The 12,106-nt window shown below is 39.5% G+C and overlaps 1 protein-coding gene across 44 annotated transcripts in view; it reads left to right on the top strand.

The window, feature by feature from the left end:
• sox6 (SRY-box transcription factor 6) overlaps positions 1-12,106 on the top strand; it is a 676,057-nt gene that overhangs the window by 619,660 nt on the left and 44,291 nt on the right. The gene's annotated exons all lie outside the window — the stretch shown is intronic.

Genomic DNA, 12,106 nt, shown 5'->3' with positions numbered 1-12,106 from the left:
TTGGGAATTTTTGAGACTATAACTCCTAAATTATCTTTATCAGATTTTCAATTGAAATTTGTTGAGTTAGTTTTGGTACAAGCAAGGAAATATATTGCTGTTTTTGGAAATCAGATGTTTCATTAATACCAGGAAGATGGGAAACAGAGATTCAAAGTTGTATTCCTTTAGAAAAAAATACATATAATTTAAGGGGTAAATATTCTGTATTTTTACAAGTTTGGAGTCCGTAGGCTAGAATAATGAGATTAAAATTATATTTTTCTTTCTTTGTTTTGAATTCTCCAAACCAGAGAAGTTTTCCCTAAATAAGAAATAGTCTTTTTGAGATCCTTGAATGTCATCTGAAGCAAGCTTCAGCATTGGGAACACAATTTGAATAATTGGTAAGAGCATAAAAAAATAAGAAGATTGAAAGAAATGCAGATTAAGTGAGAAGGAAAGAGAATGGGTGTGAAATGGATAGTAAATCAGCCTTGATGGAATCACAAGGATGACTTATGGGCCAATTGGCCTAATTCCACTCCTATGTCTTATGGTCTTGAGTTGACAGACACATGGCAGTTACAGGTTACAAGAGGCACACATATTCAATTTTTTTGGAAAGGAAAGGGTCTCTGCAGAAAGTCACTGGCTCAATTTTTTTTCAAATCTGAACTTTGAACTTTGATTTGTGATATTTCCTTCTTTTGGATTATAACCAAATAAACATTCCGGCAGGAATAGAGCCTGAGAAAACTGAGATGATTCGGTTTTGAAGGTGTGTTGAACCCAGCTTTTATCCTTGGTGTTGAAATTTTTAAAAAATTAGAAGTACAGCATGGTAACAGGCTCTTCCAGCCCACGAGCAAATACCCCAATTAGCCTACAACCCTCGTACATTTTGAAGGGTGGCAGGAAACTGGAGTACCCGGAGGCAATCCACACAGACAAGGGAGAACATGCAAACTCCTTACTGAGACTACTGGATTTGAATCAGGGTCACTGGTGCACAGATAGTGGGAAATTGATTGAGAAAATATCTTATGATACTTATTCCGAATATTGAGGTTCATGGTATAAAAGGAAATGTGGAATGTGCTCTTCCTAGTTCCACAGTCATAATCAATGAAATTGACATGACTAGCAGCTGCTCATATTCAGCTCAAAAGATTTCTGGATCAATTAAACTTTTGAACAAACAAAAACAATTTAAGTGACCACTGAAATAATTAAGAACTGTGATTCCACGTAAAACTAATGCAGCTTAGAGATCTAGTTTGAAAATATAATTAAGGTCAGTTCCAGAAAATCCCATGGACCAGTCATGCATACTGTATGTAGATTCTCGATTGAGGTAATCATTTATTTGGATACAAGATCTCATATTTAATCCACTGTGCATAGATTGATGAGATTAACTATTAATTCCCAGGCATTAAATGTTAACAGAGGACTGATTATTAATTTAGCAATATCAAAGCACACAGTCCACTTACAGAAACTGCTATTACTTCAATGAGCAAGAAAATATTTCTATAAAACTCTGCATAATTATAAATGTATTCTAAACAGTTGGATTTTTTTTGGAAATGCAGTAAATGGTGTTTATTAAATTCAATTTCCAAGAATGGAAGAATAAATATGAAAGATTGCCTTATTATACCTACCTTAAGTTGACAGACACATGGCAGTTACAGGTTACAAGAGGCACACATATTCAATTTTCCATAGGAAAATGCAGGAAATACTGCATCTGTGGTAAGGGAAGTAGATTTAACATTTCAGGTCAAAATCACTTTGTCAATGAGAAAAAAATATTTTCAGCATTTTCTATTTTTTTTAGATTTCCATTATCATCAGGCTTTTGATCTTCATCTGTTTGCACTTTGCAGTTTGAAACAAAATGTTTGTGATGCTTCAAAACTCTGCCTGCCTTATAAGTGGCAATAGTTTAAAGTTAATTCTTAAAAAACCAGCCTCTCCTAAAATACCAGAAAATAATATCTATTCCAGAGATAATCCTTTCCCCCCCCACCACCCCCCACCCCCCTCTTTGGCAGAGGGCCTGTCATGTGCAGCCTTTACAAATAATGTGCATATTCCTACTGGATGTCTACACATAAGGTGAAATGAAAAGGTTGTGGGGTGAATTAATTGATTCTTTTAAAATATGAACAGTTTTGAAAGAGCAAACACAGAAAGAACACTTCTGCTTTTGGGGGAAGGCAATCAATATCACATTTAAGTCATTAATATCAAGCTGTTGCCAAGGAATCAAATGGCAAATTCAGAAAAAAAAAATTCTTTACCCACAGAATGGTGAAAATGGAGAGCATTTTACCGCAGCAGGTGGTTGAAGTGAATAACATTACTGCATTTAAATGAAAGGGGGAACAATCAAACGTGAGAATCAGGAATAATGCTGATAGATTCAGTTGACAAAGGATGCGGGGAGGTTTGAGACCATAATCAGTAACATGGAAAGATTAGATACAATGTGCTGTGTATTCAATGTAATCTTATTTTATAGAATTTATACCATCACTGTGAAAATAGGATTTCTGTGATCATATTTCAGTGATATCTTTGTGTGTGTGTGTGTTTAATGATATTAATCAACTCTAGCAATTTTGGTTAATATTGCACTTTCAGTTTTGAAGAGTTATTGCAGAGAGATAACTTGGTTTTATTAATAGGTTAATGATGATCAATTTTATCAGTGTCGCACAATGTTAAGCAAAGGAATGTTTCAGTTCTTAAAAATTGTGAGTACAAAATTATTAGCAAGCAGTTCCAAGGGTACTCCTGTCGGTGCTCATTGTTCTATGAGTTTGACATTCCTGTTAGGCATTTAATTGGTGATGCCCCATAAACATAGTGGAAATTTGAAATTCCAAGTGCAAGTTCTGAGACAGAAATGCAAGTTCACATCTCCCTTGAAATATGAATTCCAGTGATTGACCCGCATAAGCAGGTCAGTGATTACAGTTACAATATGCACTGGACTTAAAATGCCACAGAAACCAAACCATCTTCACCATATTTCCCAGATTAAAATCCAGTGTGCCATTTTCTCCACGCAAAAACAAATCACGTCAATGACATGACATGCACTGATACCTGGGATCTGTGAAGGCATTCACATAAAAAAAGGAGGTAGTTTTAACGTTGACTGCCATAGAAATAGCAACTCATTTAATATCTCTTCTGATTAAATGAAAATTGATAGAAATCAATAATGAGCTAATGATTTGAGAGTGTTTCTTTTACCTTATCGCACACTAGGAAGTGCAGCAGACTCACTTGACTTGGAACTTTTTGCTACTTGTTGTAACCTGTTCTCTGAACTGTCAATGTTGAGTGGAGGATGATGATACAGTAGCAGTCTAGTAGTAGTGGTTGGGAATAGTCTGTTGAAATCAGGTCATATTCTCATTATAGAAACAGAAAATGCTGTAGAGTGTCATCAGGACAGCCAAAAAATGGGGAAAGTGTAATGGAGTTGATATCTCAGGTTGAAAACCCTTGATTAAAATCTCAACTCGATTACTCTTTCCACAGATGCAGCCTGTTCTGATGAGAGTTTCCAGCATATTATAATGTATTTCAGATTTCTAGCATTTGTAATTTCAGGTGCATAAGATTGTTATCCAGTGTAGGAGAGTAGGGTTTAGTTGTTCCAGTTGTGAATTATTTGCTGGGCCCATACAAAAAGACCGACTACATACCCAAACACAGTCTGAGATGATGGGGACATAATGTTCCTGCAGAATTTTACATCAGTGCTGCACAGTGCTCAGGTGAGGCAGTAACTGGAACAAGATACAAACAAAGGAAAGTTAAATTGCAGATAATATACCTAAAGCGGGGTCAGGACAGTGATCCAATGTTGAATTTAACTTTTTCATTCTATGGTAACTTCTGAACCTATTGAGTACATCCTTAGTTTGTAATCTCTCTCTCTCTCTCTCTCTCTCTCTCTCTCTCTCTCTCTCTCTCTCTCTCTCCTTCAATCTCTCTGTCTTTCACTCTATCTCTGTTTCTCTATCTGTCTGTCTGTCTCTCTCTCTCTCTCTCTCTGGAATGTTCTGTATTCTTGGACTCTCTCCATTTTTGTAATCATCTAAAATTTACAATGACATATTTTATTCAATTGCTCCATTCCAGAAAATGTTTAAAAATCAGTAAGAATGAAATAACAATGAGATTTGGCCTTTATATCGCACACAATTTCCTTTCATTTTAATTTTAAAAATGCAATGGCATCTTTGAGAGCTACTTGTGCAAATGCAGTAATAAAAAGCTGTTGTTGTTTGTCCTTCATAGTCGAAAATGACCATGACTTCAAAATTAAATGGGAGATTGGTGGCTGCGTGTCCAGAAGTGGCTGGCGAGGCCAATCCAGGCCTGAAAGCTCGCCCACATGTGGGACACAAGGTCGAGGCAGTGAATGCTGCTCGGGCCTTGTGCACAGCAGCTTTCGTTGCACCTCAGTGATGCGCCTGACTTCAGCTACACAGGCCCCTGTGGTGATCTTGCTGTGCCAAGCTGGACGGTCAAGGGCTAGCATCTCCCACATGTTGATGTTGACACCCAGGCTTTGAGGACGCTTTAATGCAGTTTTTGTAATGTTTCTTCTGCCCACCGACTGAGTGCTTGCCCTGACACAGAAAGCTAGAAATACTTAGAAAGTCAAGCAGTAACCATGAATGTTTCAAATCAATGAACTTTCATTAGTTGCTTTACATAGTAAATCTTGGTGGAAATGAACTGCTATTGACACTAGGTGCTTAAACAACTTTGTATAGTAAATCTTACCATGGGTAATGAAGTATATCAAACCTGATCACACCTATTTATGTTTTCCTCGTGTATATAGATAAGTATTCTCTTGTCTCAATCCTTCATTCTACCATTATTATTCACTTGCTTCATTAAAGTGTTGACTTCTTGCTTGTGTGGGATATCAGAGGTTCCAGAAAATAGTAGCTATTCAATATCGATCTCAATTGAACTGAATGTAGAAGCAGAATATCTTATGTATTCGCTACATTCTTGGCATATTTTATACATGCAGTGAGATCTAATTTCTACCTCTACATGTTCATATATGTGACTTCAACCATATTTTGGAAGTGAAGTAAAATGTTCAGCCTTAACCATATTGGCTGATTTTTTTACCCTGAAGGGTTCAATAAAAAATGGTCAAAAAGAAAAAAATCAAGTCAGCTATTAGGTCAACAGCAGAAATTGTCATAGTCCTACAACCACTATTCTAGCTGAGCTCAGTTATAAGACCGTAATGTTCTGTTCTGAATAACATAAAATGAATGCTACTACTGTCAACCTATGACATTTCTTTGATGTCCAAAATATAAAACTTTTGATTTGATTTTACCAAACCACCAAAATTGTGAAAATATTTGATAATGACTGTTATAATACTTTATAGCACACAGAATAGATAATGATAGCCTTGAGGAAATAAACTTTAGGTTTAACAATTTCTCCCCACACCCTATCACTGACCACTCCAAAATTCAACAGTGTATTTTTCATGAATGTTCAAGTGAAAATACAACTCAGAATCAGAATTTTTTGCCACGATCAAGTTACAAAATTTGGTGTTTCACGGCAGTATCACAATGCAAACATTCATATTATGAACCATCTTACAACAATCATATATAATAAAAAATAAAAATAATAGGGCACGAGAAGTAAGGCAGTGTCTTTGGTTGATTGATTATTCAGGAATCTGATGGCAGTGGGGAAGAAGCTGTCCTTGTGCTTTTGAGTGGTTGTCTTTAGGCTCCTGTACGTTTTTCCTCATGGTTGGAGAGTGAAGGCATGGCCTTTGAGGATAGAGGCTGCTCTTTTAAGACACCACCTCATGTGGATGTCCTCAATGGAGTGAAGTCTGCTGCTTATGGTGTCACAGGCTGAGTTAACAACCCTCTGGAGTTTATTCTTGTCCTGAGATTTGGTGCCCCCATACCAGCTAGTGATGCAACCAGCCAGAATGCTCTCCACAGTACACCTGTAGAAGTTTTCAAGAGTCTTTGCTGACCTACTGAATCTCCTCAAGCATCTCACAAAGTATAGTCGCTGGAGGGCCTTCTTCATAGTTGCATCAACATGGAGGCTCCAGGACAGATCCTTGGAGATATTGACACCCAGCAATTTGTAGATCTTGACCCTCCCCACTATTGAGCTATCGATGAGGACTGGGTCATGTTCCCCTGACTCCCTCTTGAAGACCACAATCATCTCCTTGGTTTTTCGAACAACGAGCTGATCTATCTCCCTCCTATACACTTCCTCATTAGCATTTGTGATTCTGCTGACAACTGTGGTCTCATCAGCAAACTTGTAGATAGCATTGGAATTGTGCCTGGGCACACAGTTGTGGGCACACAGTTGTAGAGCAGTGGGCTAAGCAGGCATCCTTGAGGTGCGCATGTGTTTGTGATCAGTGAGGAGGAGATGTTGCTTCCAATTTGTACTAACTGTGGTCAAGGATCCAGTTGCAGGGTAAGGGTATAGAGGCCCAAACCTTTAGCTTCTTGACCAGCACTGTGGGAATAATGGTGTTGAAGGCTGAGCTGTAGTCGATGAAGAGTAGCCATATGTATGAATTGCTGTTTTTGAGGTGGTCCAGAGTTGAATGGAGAGCCAGTGATATTGCATCTGCTGTGAAGCGATCGTCATGATAGTGAATTGCTGTGGGTCCAGATCTTTGCTTAGGTCCATGTTAATTCTGGCCATGACCAGTCTCTCAAAGCATTTCACCACATTAGAAGTTGGTGCCACTGGGCGAGAGTCATTGAGGCAGCTCACACTACTCTTGAACACTGAGATGATTGAGGCTCTTTTGAAGCAGGTGGAATCCTCTGGCTGCAATGATAAGAGGTTGAAAATGCTAGTTAGTTGGTGCATATTGTCAGTACAATATGCACAAAAAAAATTGTACTGACATATTGTCAGTACAATATGTACAAAAAAAAAAAAAATCTTCGCTAGGATTCTACTAAATAGAATAATACCTAGTGTCGCTGAGAATATTCTCCCAGAATCACAGTGCGGCTTTCGCGCAAACAGAGGAACCACTGACATGGTCTTTGCCCTCAGACAGCTCCAAGAAAAGTGCAGAGAACAAAACAAAGGACTCTACATCACCTTTGTTGACCTCACCAAAGCCTTCGACACCGTGAGCAGGAAAGGGCTTTGGCAAATACTAGAGCGCATCGGATGTCCCCCAAAGTTCCTCAACATGATTATCCAACTGCACGAAAACCAACAAGGTCGGGTCAGATACAGCAATGAGCTCTCTGAACCCTTCTCCATTAACAATGGCGTGAAGCAAGGCTGTGTTCTCGCACCAACCCTCTTTTCAATCTTCTTCAGCATGATGCTGAACCAAGCCATGAAAGACCCCAACAATGAAGACGCTGTTTACATCCGGTACCGCACGGATGGCAGTCTCTTCAATCTGAGGCGCCTGCAAGCTCACACCAAGACACAAGAGAAACTTGTCCGTGAACTACTCTTTGCAGATGATGCCACTTTAGTTGCCCATTCAGAGCCAGCTCTTCAGCGCTTGACGTACTGCTTTGCGGAAACTGCCAAAATGTTTGGCCTGGAAGTCAGCCTGAAGAAAACTGAGGTCCTCCATCAGCCAGCTCCCCACCATGACTACCAGCCCCCCCACATCTCCATCGGGCACACAAAACTCAAAACGGTCAACCAGTTTACCTATCTCGGCTGCACCATTTCATCAGATGCAAGGATCGACAATGAGATAGACAACAGACTCGCCAAGGCAAATAGCGCCTTTGGAAGACTACACAAAAGAGTCTGGAAAAACAACCAACTGAAAAACCTCACAAAGATAAGCGTATACAGAGCCGTTGTCATACCCACACTCCTGTTCGGCTCCGAATCATGGGTCCTCTACCGGCACCACCTACGGCTCCTAGAACGCTTCCACCAGCGTTGTCTCCGCTCCATCCTCAACATCCATTGGAGCGCTCACACCCCTAACGTCGAGGTACTCGAGATGGCAGAGGTCGACAGCATCGAGTCCACGCTGCTGAAGATCCAGCTGCGCTGGATGGGTCACGTCTCCAGAATGGAGGACCATCGCCTTCCCAAGATCGTATTATATGGCGAGCTCTCCACTGGCCACCGTGACAGAGGTGCACCAAAGAAAAGGTACAAGGACTGCCTAAAGAAATCTCTTGGTGCCTGCCACATTGACCACCGCCAGTGGGCTGATAACGCCTCAAACCGTGCATCTTGGCGCCTCACAGTTTGGCGGGCAGCAGCCTCCTTTGAAGAAGACCGCAGAGCCCACCTCACTGACAAAAGGCAAAGGAGGAAAAACCCAACACCCAACCCCAACCCACCAATTTTCCCTTGCAACCGCTGCAATCGTGTCTGCCTGTCCCGCATCGGACTGGTCAGCCACAAACGAGCCTGCAGCTGACGTGGACTTTTTACCCCCTCCATAAATCTTCGTCCGCGAAGCCAAGCCAAAGAAATTGTCAGTACCCTGCCAGGTACACTATCAGAACCTGATACCTTGAGAGGGTTCACCCTCCTGAATGATGTTCAAACATCATCCTCAGAGACAACTATCACAGCGTCCTCAGCCTTGCAGGGATTACAGTAGACACTAGTAAGCCTTTTTAAACCTTAAAATATTCCTATTACTTGTGAGGTGTTTGGTGCTCATTGTCTGTAGATTTGTAGGCTCTGTAAGAGGTATCAACAGATTTCATTGGTAGCACCAGTAGAGAAATGCACTGTCCAGATTGTCTCCAAAATATTCTACCCAAGATTATTCACAAGGGTTTTCCAGTTCAATAAGTTCAAATTACAGTATGCTGAAAACTTCAACCTTTTTTTATATAATTCATCAAGTTATTTCTTTTTGTTTCTTTTTGTATGAAAGAAATTGCCTCATTGTGGTTTTGAGAAGCTCAGTTCCATGACTTTGGCCACTAACAGTCCATCAATCATCACTATTGCTGCTCTTTCATTAACAGCGATAATTCTCAAACATGATTGATGCAGTTGATGCAGCCCTTGGAACATTTAACGTTGCCTAGCTTTAACAAGCCCTTCATCATCTCAATCTCCTCATCCAATATACAAGCACTATCTTGTTTATCTTAATCTAAAGATGCTTAAAGCATACAGCCAGTAACTTCCTTACACAGTACCTCAATTTCTGCCACAGAAATCTCCATTAGAGCCTGACCAGTAATGACTGATGAAGCATGGGAGTTGCATTTATTTGCATTGGTTTAAATGATGTATTAACATTTACCTTTCTTGAAATTCCAGACCAGAAGGTTCATTTTTCTTTATTGCACCTCTTAAGTGATGGTGGCTCCTTTCTGCATGCTCTGTTTGTCAATTTCAAGTCAATTTTGCAATGTCGAAGAAGAACCAACCAATGCATCTTCCTTGTTTTCACTGCAGTAGCAAAATTGTCAGTAAATGAATGCAATAAAATCTCCATGAGTTTAAATAACAACAAAAAAATCATTATGAGCAAAAGTGAAGCTGAGCACAGAGACAAGCAAATTCAGTAAATTTTATGGGAGTATTATTTAAACATTGCTCTTGAAATATATCCTTGATTGATCTTTCTTGTTTTAAATTAAGGGTGCCGTGGTTTACGTGGCGGTTAGTGCCACACAGTTAAGTGCCATAAACTTGAGTTTGAATCCAGTGCTGCCTGTAAGGAGTTTGTACGTTCTCCCTGTGTCTGTGTGGGTTTCCTCCGAGTGCTCTGGATTCCTACCACCCTTCACAAACATACCGGGTGTGTAGGTCAATTAGGTGTAATTGGGCGGCATGGACTCATGGGCCGAAAAGGCCTGTTACCATGCTATATGTCTATGTGTGAATGTCTTAATGATCCACAGTAAGATATCATGGGGAAAGATACAATCTCTGTTCTACAAAATCAAATTAATAATTGTCTTACACCTCACACAAACAGAAAAGATTTGTTCAATATAGAGTGGAATTAAGCAGAAGAGGATGGTTTTCTTACATCAGGTTGTGACTCTATCTTGCATCCACTGTATGTGGATTTTATTGACCAAAATTTGTTCAGTTTTAATGCAAGAGAAATGCCCCTCTGCCAGTTCTCACCCAGTCTCAGAATATACAATGGATTATTTTTTTCCCAACATTGCAAAGTTGGTTGTGCCTAATAATTGCAAACTTTGGCTTAGTCTTAAGCACTGCATGACATGAGCATTTTATTAAACTGTCTTTTATTTAACAGTCTTGTCCAGTTAGATTTACTCAAGGAATACTAGTTATACCTCAGATCCAACATATCTTTATGTATGAGCTTTTCATACTGTTAAATTGCAACATCAGCCAGGCTGACAGAAAGGGCTACTGTCTCTTTATCCTTTGTGCTGTGCTGAGCGTGTTAACGTGTGCTTGTGCCATGCAGCAGGGCTTGTTATCAGACAGACTATGTAAAATTATACTTTTTGTCAGACTGACCTTTTTCTACAACATGGAAGCTTACAAAGCCTTAGAGGATTTCCCTGCATTTTGTAAAGCAGTGACTTTCCACTGATGTTTCATTTATCACCTTGCTTGGAATAGTCTGAAACCTGTTCTTTTGATCACTTTCAATAAATATGGTCTTGCCCCTTAATTACAACTAATTACTCTGGGCATCTCTAATATAAATGTTTTATTAAGGGTGCTGTCCATGTTAAACCAACTCCAAGTTACTAACCTGCAGCTTGAATCTTGTAATAATTAATACCAATCAGAAATTTCAGGTTGGTAATTAAATACATATAAGCAATTTTATCATTTGATTTCTCAGATGGGAATATTTGTCTGGTTAAGTTAGGCGAAGAAAAAGAAAATGAATTTGTGTTGTTCAAGTGCCCACGTGCATGAAGCATATTTAATCACCGTTATGTCGGTCGCAGACCAGCAGCAATGGATATTTGTGTGAACGTAGTGTGTGTGTGTGTGTGTGTGTGTGTGTGTGTGTGTGTGCGCTGTTCCACACATGTCTCTCTCACCACCTGTGTCCTTGGAAAAAGCACCCATTGATTTTTCTCCTCTACAAAGTAGCGAATTTGCCTCTACTAGTTGTTTCCACTCTCCACAGTTGTGAATTGTTTCAGCCTGTACTAGCCCTTAAAGTGATACTCACACTAAATGAAATGGGAGCTCGTAATATCACTCAATTGTTAAGTTTGAATGTTTACTTCTTTATATATTTCTTTAAAATATATAACATGCAGCTTTACTCAAACCAACATACTCTCCTTAACCAATGTGATAAAGCAATATAGTTCCAGCAAAATATAATATCACAAAAAGGTCATACAATTTGAAGGAGGCTGTGTAAACTAGCATTATGTGCTTGCAGTGTTATGTATTTGCCTATTTCACAAAGTTCAAAAGGAGTCAATACATATAAAGGTTGAAGATCATTATATCCAATCCAAATTTGGTCTGCAGAAACTGAAATGCAATGTTCCTGAAGGCAAGGCAAGGCTCTTTTTATTGTGTGTGAGGTCCAAAATATGATCCTCCCAATATCGCAGTTAGTCGAGAATAGAGCAGAAGTGAGTTGTGGGAAGGAACAGGCACAGTGGAGTGTTTGGGGATCAGGGATGATCATTGTGGATGTACAGGAATGAAGCAGTAGTCTGGGAGATGAGGCCACCAGATCATGCACGAGGTGATCAGAAGGCATCAGCAATGAAAAGATTTGTGTGTGTTAAGTAACAATAGCAAGTTAGAGAAGATAACTGTAGCAAGAAGATGGAGACTTCAGACTTCTAGGAGGTAGTAATAGGTTGCTTAACCACCCCTGAAACAGACCACAATTTTCTGGTTAAGAGCTACTCTGATGTTCCCATTGGAATCAAATGTACATCTAAATTTTGTGCAGGTGATACATCGAGTCCAGATTGGTGTATACATAGTATGGTGCAAATCAAACAAATGAGGAATAATGGAATGCACTGTATATTATCATATCATTTATGATCAGCTTATAATATTGTGTCGACTTGTAACTCAGTGGAACATGTGTAGTATAACTTGCTTTTCTAAATCA

Source organism: Narcine bancroftii, chromosome 1, assembly GCF_036971445.1.
Source record: "Narcine bancroftii isolate sNarBan1 chromosome 1, sNarBan1.hap1, whole genome shotgun sequence".
NCBI classification, from domain to species: domain Eukaryota; kingdom Metazoa; phylum Chordata; class Chondrichthyes; order Torpediniformes; family Narcinidae; genus Narcine; species Narcine bancroftii.
The sequence above is the reverse complement of the archived record's forward strand: the minus strand, read 5'-3'. Positions and strand labels throughout refer to the sequence as shown.